Raw genomic sequence first — 9,700 nt, 5'->3', positions numbered from 1 at the left:
AGGTATTGACCTGACAAGTGCCTCAGATCGATCTGTGACAAGAAGTGGGAGGTGGAGTTGGTACCAGAGTCACTGTCCCTTCACACACAGTTAGTCACTGGTCTGCAGAAAAGAAGGGGGTTCCTGCCTGCTGCTCTGCCCTGTCACTGCCCCGTTCCCTGGGAAAGTGCAGCTCTTGTCACTGCAGTGTAAAGGTGGGGAAAAGGCAGCGAGAGAAAGGCAGCCCAGCTTGGGGGGTGACCCTCCCTTCCTTCAGCTGCTGGGAAACGTGGCCGGGGGTCCCTCAGAGGCACTCCAGCTGAGGAGCTGCACCACTGCCAGAGGGACTTGGCAGTGACGGGGCAAGGGCAGCTCCTAAAATGCCCAGCTGGAGGAACGAGCCGCCCAGGCCTCCGCACCAAGCCCTGTACAGGGCATTTGGGCTGCTGGGGAATGGCCCAGCAGGGAGGTTCTGCTCCTGCCAGCCCAGCTGTTGCTGCCAAACGCATAGGAGGGGAGGTATTTTGTCAGGACAGTCGCTCATGGAACGGGTTGCCTGGGGAGGTTGTGGTATCCCCATCCGTGGAATGTTTCAAAACATGACTGGATCCCTCCCTGAGCAGCCCGGTGCGATCCCATTGGTGACTGTGGCCTGAGCAGGAGGTCAGACTTAGAGACCTTGAACTGTCTCTTCTGACCCAGATTCCTCTACAGTCCTGCAGCAGTTCTGGCTTCTTGCAGTCCATGAGACCTGTTGGTTCCACAGTCTGCAGAGAAGCTCCTTTGCCCAGCAGGCAGTCCTGGAATGCCCAGCCATCCATGGCAGAGATTCCCAGAGCTGCCACGTGCCCCAGCTGTCCCTGAGCCCCAGCTTTGGCCTCGGCACTGAAACGCTGCCAGGACCTGTCCCTGCTGTGCAGGTCCGTGGGGCTGCAGGACACGGTGTCACACAGCACACACGGCCACTGGGTCCTGCCAGCTCCTCCAGCCTGTGCTTCCTGATTGCCGGGGATTTTAGGGGCCACCTGTCTCCAGGGATGGGCAGGGAAACAGAGATTTCCTGTGACTGGGAGCAACACAGGGCCTTGCCAAGGCAAGCAAATCGCCTGGGCTTCAGGTGCCCGTGTGCAATTCCATCTCCAGGCTGTCTCCCCCAGCAGCAGGTTCCTGTCCCCAGTTCCCGATCTCCCTCAGCTGAGCGGGCGGGGCGGGGCCGCAGGGCCAGGCGGGCTGGGATTGGGCGGCGGCGCTCGAGCGCTGATTGGGCAGCGCTGGCGGCCCGCGGTATAAAGGGCCGGCGGGGCGGGTGCGGTCGGTTGTGTGTGAGGGCTGAGGGCGCGGCCCCGCTGCTGCCCGGGCTGCGGAGGGGAGAGCGCCTTGGCCGCTGGGTTATGGACCGGGGGAGCCGGGGGGCGTTTAGGGGCGCCTTGTGCTGGGCAGCGGGGGCCGGGTAAGGTCCTTACCTGCCGGGTGACCCCGGGGGAGCCGTGGCAGGGCTGCGGGGGTGTTGCTCTCTGGGTGTCTCAGGGATTGCCTCGGAATCCCAAAGCCTTTCCCCGTGCAGGGTTACGTGGCAAAGACTGCTTTAACTTGGTTTTTTGGTGCTGCATTAATGCTTTTTGCTCGTTCTGTGTCAGTTTGCAGCCTGGCTCGTGGTTTCCCCTGGTGCTGGGGAGTGGAGGCGAGTTGTGCTTCCTGCTGGGAGAGAGAAGGGCCTTGGGAAGCTGCTCCATGAGCCACAGCTGTGCCGAGCCCGGGAGTCTGTCCAGGTAAGAGCAGGGCTTATCCTGCCAGTGAGGAGCTGGGTTTGCTGTTGAAACATGCCCATGCCTTTAAATGCAAGGACAGGCAGAAGCTGGGAGGGACCCTGAGCACATTTTAAAAGCCCTTGACTGTGGGAGGAGTGTCCAGGAGAAATTATTCCTTGTTTTGCAGGGAGGCAGTTTGCAAGGACGGGGGGGTTGCTGTGCTCTCTAGCAAAACTACTCCCCTTGGGATGTCCAGGGTGAGGAAATGTTGGCCCCGTGTGGGCTGGAGCAAAGGTGTGTGGGTGCCTGTGTGTGACACCCGTGGGTGTGCAGGAAGGGGGTTCTGGTGCCATTGGAGCTGCCAGGGAGCCAAAAGGGGCACAGTTGTCTGAAAAAGGTGAAAGCTCTGTTGGCCTCTGTTGACACCTGCACCAAAGGAGATGCAAATTTTCCCCCTCTTGGTTGCAGGCTTCACAAAGCTCCCAGGAAAGGAAGTTTTAGATTCCAACTCCCCTTTATGCTAAAGGTTTCCTTGTTCTCTCAGCAGGATGTCGAGTGCCACCGTGTCCCTGAGGTTCCCCTTTCTGCTGTTGGGAGAGCACGAGGTGGATGGAGAGGATCCCCAGCCATCTGCAGGCAAAAGGGACTCGCACAACTGCGATTTTTCTCCAGGTCTCTTAAGGGGGACTTTCAGGGTACCATGGGTAATGTGCCAGCTCTCCTGCTGGAGTTTTTGTCTTCTGCTATATTTGAGCATACAGAGTAAAACTAAAGTCAGGTGTGTTCTGGAGTATGTTACACTCGTGCAAAGCTCCTTCCCTCTGTTTATTTTCTGTTCTGGAAAGCACAGTCTGGGGTTCCTGGGCACTTCCTATTAAATGATTCCATGAAAATAATTTTGTACTGAAAGGGGAAAGGAGCTGTCTGTGGGAGGTCAGATGTCAATGATAAAAGCTGTATGTTTTTTCACTCAGTAAGCTTTTAAAATATCTCACAGTGTGTAGGAATGCCTGGCTTCTAAAACTCACCGAGTCTTAGAAGTTTCTTTGAAGAGCTGATTTCAGACAGGAAAATTGGCCCCTCAGGAGGGACTCTGTGCCTGCTCTCCCGTGGCTCCAAGGGATCTCTGGCCCTTCACGCCGGCACCGAGATTTTCTCGGGAAGGGCCTCAGATCCCCGGACCAGTCTGGGACACAGGCAAGATCCCCCTGCCTTTAGAAATGAGGCCTTCTTGTGGCTTCCTACCCATACCCGTTGGTGGGTTCCAAAGAAGGGCTCTTGAAATGCCTTTTGGGCTGTCCATTGAAGCCTTGAGACCAAATTTTGCCCCCTGGAGGGACAGTGCTGTTGGTGCCCCCGGGTTGGGGCACCCCGAGGACTCCAGCGCGCACCGAAAGGATTATTCGGGGAGATCCTCGGGGTGCCCGGCCCTGGGGAGCTCAAAGCAAGGTCCCTGCAATGGATTCAGGCATTCCTGAGAGTATCCCAGGTGTAGCTGTCCCTGCTAGACATGGAGCTCTCTACTGGGCTGTAATTGGGTTCTAAAAGTGGTGCTCCAAGTGCCAAAGCAGTGTGGGATTGGGATTAAGAAATGAGCAGTGATGGTCCAATTGGCTGTTTTCTCTGGAATGTAATGGTAAGAGCTGCAGGAGTGCCAGGTGTGTGTTCCAGTCCCCAGCATTTGGTTTGCACATGTCCTGGTCAGACACAGGTCCAACTTCCTCAGTCCTTAACCCAGTAGAGGGAGAATGAAGGAGTGGCAGTGTTAAGGTGACTGGTGTGACAGGGATTAAACTGGGAAAACATTGGGGAATTCCTCAGTTGGTCTCTTTGCCAAACTCACCCAAACCTGTGCTAGATTGAGTGGAAAAGTTGAGGCAGAAATGAAATTGAAAACTGGAGAAATTGAAACTGTAATTGCTGAAACTAAATGTGTCCAAGCAGCAGCTCTTGTTGTGCAGGGAATAACTCCTGTCAGCAGCAAGGTCCCGACTGAAGTGGCAGCTGCAGTTGTTCCTGTGGTGTGGGCCAGTGGAATTGCAGGAGAGTGGAAGAGGGCAGAACCTGTAGGTATTACCCCTAATGTGGAATCTCTCCTGGTAAGGCAAACCCAGTATCCTTTAAAATCAGAATGCCAGCTTGGATTGGTTGCAGTAACAACTAAATTGGCTCATCCTGGTTTGCTTGTAGGATGTGAATGCCAGAACCTGCCAAGAAACCAGTGGCCAAGATGAATGATGAGTGCAGGACCTGAGAGAACCCCTGTAAGTGACAACCTCGAGTAGTTTCCAGTATTGGATTGCAAAGATGGCCTTTGCTGCATCTGCTTGAGCAAGGAAAGCCAAGAAACCTTTGCTTTGGCAGGAGAAAATCTGGAAAGCAGGAAGGAAGAAAAGAAGCCCCCTGACTCCTCCCTGAGCCCCAGACAGCCCATGAACTGCCTTGCTGGGAATGGTGGGACGGGGTGGACTCTGGATTGCTCCCTCTGGATGTGTGGTAAGACTGTTATGCCAACTCTTCCAACAGCTCTTGTTGTCACTGAGTCGTCAAACTCTGCTTTAAATGATGAGACACTGGCCTGATTGCTGTGTGTCAAGAATAAAGGGGGAATGCTCTCTGAGTGTTGAGATGTAACAAGAGCTAATCCTTTTTGCAGTGGGATGTAGCCTGAACTTCTTGTGTGTACTTCGGAGTTCAGTTGCAAAGAGATTTTCCAGGGAAGAGGAATCTTGCTCAGTGCAAGAAGTTGCACTTGATGAACTTCCCATCTGAGCTGATGCCCTTGGCAGGAGAAGTGCTCAGCAAGGAGGCTCTTTGCTCCTAGGCAGGAAGAAAGGCCAGTGCCCTTCCTCCCCAAGGCCCAGCCCAGCAGGGCTGGCAGGAGCTGCTGGTGTGGCTGCTCTTTGGGTTCTCAGCTGTGGCTGTGGGGTGGTGACATCGTGTTCCTGCCTGTGCTCCAGGGCAGCCAAAAGCCCAGCCCAGCCCCTGGGCCTTTTTGGGAGCCTGAGCTATTGTAGTACTGGGGATGGGGGTTTGGGTTTTTGTTTCCCTAAAAGTAGAACCACTGGGGGGGATCTCTTATCTCACAGTTGTTGTTGTTTTGATATCTTAATTAATTACAACTTGAGAAGAAAAGCTTGTGTAACTTAGGAACTGACTTGCACTGGTTACACTGAAAGTGCCAAGGAGTTGTAGTGTCCACTGGATTGTTTGTATTGAAGCAGTTTGTTGTTTACAGAGGGATAATAACTCCTGTCAGCAGCAAGGTCCCGACTGAAGTGGCAGCTGCAGTTGTTCCTGTGGTGTGGGCCAGTGGAATTCCAAGAAAATGGACAAGGACAGAAGCTGTAAGAATTACCCCTAAGCCAGAGTCTCTCCTGGTAAGGCAAACCAAGTATCCTTTAAAATTAGGAAGCCAAGCTGGATTGGTTGCAGTAACAGCTAAATTTGCTGATCATGGTTTGATAGTAGAATGTGAATGGAAGGACCTGTAAAGAAAGGAAATGGGAAAGATGATGGATTGCTGGGAGCAGGGGCTGGCAGACAGTGGCACTGGATGTTTGGTTGTGTTTGGGAATGAGCAGCTTGACCTGCCCAGGGTTGTCTGTGCTGGGGGTGGGTTTGGGTCCTGTGTGGCCACAGGTCTGTGCAGCAGCTGGAGCCTGGGCAGGTCTGGGGGCTGTGGTGTGCCAGGCTGCTGAGTTTGTTTTGCCTGTTCCCTTGGAGTGTCCCAGTGTCCTTGCTTGTCTGTTTGTTGCCCTGCAGGCAGAAGAGCCCAGGCCTGAGCTGGCTGAGTGTTGGTGTGAGCCAGAGTGGGTGTCCCTGCCCTCGGGCCAGTCCCCAGAGCTGCCTTTGGCATCCCCTGCTGAAGGGTGGGAGCTGCCCAGAGCCAGCAGCATCCAGCTGGAGGATCCAGGAGGATGCAGCTCTGCTTTGCTGGGAGGTAAGAGGTGGGGTGCAGGAGCTGGCAGGGGTGTTTTGCAGGCAGAGGGAGGGCAGGAGCAGAAGAATTGCAGGTGCAGCAGCTGGGTCAGTGCTGGATGGAGTCGGGGCTGGGAAAGGGCCCTGAGTGTCAGGGCAGGGGAGAGCCCAGGGTGGCCCTGGGAGCCCTGGGGCTGTGAACAAGTGCAGTGGGCAAAGGAATGGGCACTGGAGAGCTGGGCAAACAGCTGGAGGAGTTGCAAGGGGAACCAGGAGACTGGAATGCAGGAGCAGCAGCTCCCTGTGTGTGTGTGTGTAGAACCAGGTGTACTGCAGCCCTGAGTGAGGTGGGAAATGAACCTCAGGAGGCTGGGAACGAGTCCCACACACTGGTTAAAGTGGGATGGAGTCTTGCCAAGTGTCTGAAAAGCTTTTCTTCAGTGTTGCTTTATCAATTGAAAACTGGAGTGATTGTTGAAGTGTTGGCACTTGTTTTCCTGTGTTTTTGGTGAGGTGTTGACTCAGTACCTTTCTTGGAGCTGCTGTTGGATGAAGAGGTGCCCCCAGTTGACCTGTAAGGTCCTGGTTGTCTTCCCTGCTTCTCCCAGCTTGTCCAGGAGATGGAATTCCAGTGTTACAGTCCAGATGGGTCGTGGTGCTCCCAAAAGGACCCTTTGTGCCTTCAGGGCAGGTTCTGGTGCCCCTGGAGCTTCTGGGAGAAGCATAGGGTTGGCAGTGAGAGGCCTGGAATGATGTTGCTGTGGCACAGAAGAAATGAGCAGTGACGGTACAATTGGCTGTTTTCTCTGGAATGTAATGGTAAGAGCTGCAGGAGTGCCAGGTGTGTGTTCCAGTCCCCAGCATTTGATTTGCACATGTCCTGGTCAGACACAGGTCCAACTTCCTCAGTCCTTAACCCAATAGAGGGAGAATTAAGGACTGGCAGTGTTAAGGTGATTGGTGTGACAGGGGTTAAACTGGGAAAACATTGGGGAATTCCTCAGTTTCCCTATTTGCCAAACTCACCCAAACCTGTGCTAGGAAGAGATGGACTGGAAAAGTTGAGGCAGAAATGAAATGGAAAATTGGGGATGTTGAAACTGTAATTGCTGAAACTAAATGTGTCCAAGCAGCAGCTCTTGTTGTGCAGGGAATAACTCCTGTCAGCAGCAAGGTCCCGACTGAAGTGGCAGCTGCAGTTGTTCCTGTGGTGTGGGCCAGTGGAATTGCAGGAGAGTGGAAGAGGGCAGAACCTGTAGGTATTACCCCTAATGTGGAATCTCTCCTGGTAAGGCAAACCCAGTATCCTTTAAAATCAGAATGCCAGCTTGGATTGGTTGCAGTAACAACTAAATTGGCTCATCCTGGTTTGCTTGTAGATGTGAATGCCAGAACCTGCCAAGAAACCAATGGCCAAGATGAATGATGAGTGCAGGACCTGAGAGAACCACCTTGAATAACAACCTTAGGTTTAAAAGGTGGCTGTTTCTTTTGAAGGAGAAAATCTGGAAAGCAGGAAGGAAGAAAAGAAGCCCCCTGACTCCTCCCTGAGCCCCAGACAGCCCATGAACTGCCTTGCTGGGAATGGTGGGACGGGGTGGACTCTGGATTGCTCCCTCTGGATGTGTGGTAAGACTTTTATACCAGCTTTTAAGAACAGCCTGTAAGCATTTGCTGCCTTGGCTAGATGGTGCAAGGGCAGCCTTTAAGCAGCTGAAGCATTCCCTGAGGAGAGCTCTGGGTCTGCCAAATGTCTCAGAACTGTTGGAAGCATCTTTGGTGGGGAGGGCAAACAAAGGACAAGGTGTGCAGTGACCCCCCCTGACAAGGGACTTTGAGTTAATGGCATCCCTGCAAGTGAACTTTGTGGGCTGTTCCCCTTGTAGGGCAGGTGACAGTCCCAACTACAGTGATGGGAAAAATGGTTAAAAGGGAGCCCCAAAAGCTGGAAATCCTCCAGGAGGCTCTTGGCAAAGAGATTTTCCTGAGTTCCCCCTGCAAGAAGGACAGTGATAGCTTTTGAGTGCTGGTAGATCCTTTTAATAGATAGCCTTGAGTGTGTCCTTGTTGCACCAGTAGGCCTTGTCAAACTCCCCGTCTTCCAGGGGATATACATATTAAAGGGAAAAATGATCCTTTTCCTAATCCTTTGTTGTCCTGAGGCTCTCCCCTGCAGGAACTCCAGGAACTCCTGGTGCCGCCTGGGCCGATGGATTGGACGCCCCAGCCCCTCCGTTCCTGCCCAGCCACTGGGTCCGTGTCCAGTGGTGGCACTGCCAGCCCTGCAGGTGAAGTGGGAAGGACCTTTCCAGGTCTTGTGGGTCACATTTATAGCAGCTGAAGTTGCAGAAAAAGGACCTGGGGTCTGTTATTGTTGAGTTCAGAAAGCTCCTTTTGATTGGTGAGCAGAACAAAGTGGATCCTTCAGAGTTCCCATCCATGTTTGTGTCTCAGCCTGTGTTAGGATTCAGGGCTGTAGCTGTTGTTGTCACTGAGGAGTCAAACTCTGCTTTAAATCATGAGACACTGGCCTAAGGGCTGTGTGTCAGGAAAAAAGTGGGAATGATATCTGAGTATTGAGATGTAACAAGATCTGATCCTTTTTGCAGTGGGATGTAGCCTGGAAAGTGCACAGAGCTGAGCCAAGGGATTGAAAGGGACCAAGCAAGGGAGGTGAAGAAAGAAGGAAGAAGGGAACTGAGGCAGTAGACAAGCACCTCTAAGTTACACTGTAAACAGGTGAGTTCTCTTGAAATTCCGAAGGCAGGCACTGAGGAATTTGAGGGCTCCAGACAGAGCAGACCTGGGAAGGCCCTCGGTGAAGCCCCTTGGAAACCTTCTAAGGGTAGGTGTGTATGGTGATAAGTGTTGGAAAATGTCCTGACTGTGGAACAGGAATGCAGGGAAGGAAAATGAATCCTCCTGTAATGCTGCCATGTCAGCTGCAGTGGAAATACCTGTGTGTGCCCTTTGGGAGCTGATTGCCATGGCACCTGGCGGTCTGGAATGATTCAAGAGCATAGGAATAAAAGATTGCCTGGCTTCTAAACCTCTCCAACTGAGACTTACAGGCTTCTTTGAAGAGCTGAGTTGAGGCAGGAAAATTGGCCCCCCAGGAGGGACTCTGTGCCTGCTCTCCCGTGGCTCCAAAGGATCTCTGGCCCTTCACGCCGGCACCGAGATTTTCTCGGGAAGGGCCTCAGATCCCCGGACCAGTCTGGGACACAGGCAAGATCCCCCTGCCTTTAGAAATGAGGCCTTCTTGTGGCTTCCTCCCCATACCCGTTGGTGGGTTCCAAGGAGAAGGGCTCTTGAAATGCCTTTTGGGCTGTCCATTGAAGCCTTGAGACCAAATTGGCCCCCTGGAGGGACAGTGCTGTTGGTGCCCCCCGGGTTGGGGCACCCCGAGGACTCCAGCGCGCACCGAAAGGATTATTCGGGGAGATCCTCGGGGTGCCCGGCCCTGGGGAGCTCAAAGCAAGGTCCCTGCAATGGATTCAGGCATTGCTGAGAGTATCCCAGGGGTCCCTGTCCTTGCTAGACATGGAGCTCTCTACTGGGCTGTAATTGGGTTCTAAAAGTGGTGCTCCAAGTGCCAAAGCAGTGTGGGATTGGGATTAAGAAATGAGCAGTGATGGTGCAATTGGCTGTTTTCTCTTGAATGTAATGGTAAGAGCTGCAGGAGTGCCAGGTGTGTGTTCCAGTCCCCACCATTTGGTTTGCACATGTCCTGGTCAGACACAGGTCCAGCTTCCTCAGTCCTTAACCCAATAGAGGGAGAATTAAGGACTGGCAGTGTTAAGGTGATTGGTGTGACAGGGGTTAAACTGGGAAAACATGGGGGAATTCTTCGGTTGGTCTATTTGCCAAACTCACCCAAACCTGTGCTAGGAAGAGATGGACTGGAAAAGTTGAGGCAGAAATGAAATGGAAAACTGGGGCTATTGAAACTGTAATTGCTGAAACTAAATGTGTCCAAGCAGCAGCTCTTGTTGTGCAGGGAATAACTCCTGTCAGCAGCAAGGTCCTGACTGAAGTGGCAGCTGCAGTTG

At 53.2% G+C, this 9,700-nt stretch overlaps 2 long non-coding RNA genes across 3 annotated transcripts; both read left to right on the top strand.

Annotated features, from left to right (window-relative positions):
- Window positions 1-1,278: 1,278 nt before the first annotated feature.
- On the top strand, window positions 1,279-2,382 carry LOC135408352 (uncharacterized). 2 transcript variants are annotated; one of them, XR_010427518.1, is made up of 3 exons: window positions 1,279-1,367; window positions 1,624-1,748; window positions 2,272-2,382. It is a non-coding gene; the product is annotated as an uncharacterized LOC135408352 (long non-coding RNA). The 2 variants fall into 2 exon arrangements; XR_010427519.1 differs by having other exon boundaries at window positions 2,275-2,376.
- Window positions 2,383-4,446: 2,064 nt separating this feature from the next.
- On the top strand, window positions 4,447-6,282 carry LOC135408353 (uncharacterized). The gene is made up of 3 exons (XR_010427520.1): window positions 4,447-5,107; window positions 5,493-5,670; window positions 6,257-6,282. It is a non-coding gene; the product is annotated as an uncharacterized LOC135408353 (long non-coding RNA).
- The last annotated feature ends 3,418 nt before the right edge of the window (window positions 6,283-9,700 follow it).

The sequence above is a fragment of the Pseudopipra pipra genome, unplaced genomic scaffold, assembly GCF_036250125.1.
Source record: "Pseudopipra pipra isolate bDixPip1 unplaced genomic scaffold, bDixPip1.hap1 HAP1_SCAFFOLD_362, whole genome shotgun sequence".
In the NCBI taxonomy this organism is placed as follows: Eukaryota; Metazoa; Chordata; class Aves; order Passeriformes; family Pipridae; genus Pseudopipra; species Pseudopipra pipra.
This window is presented reverse-complemented; position numbering and strand designations above follow the sequence as displayed.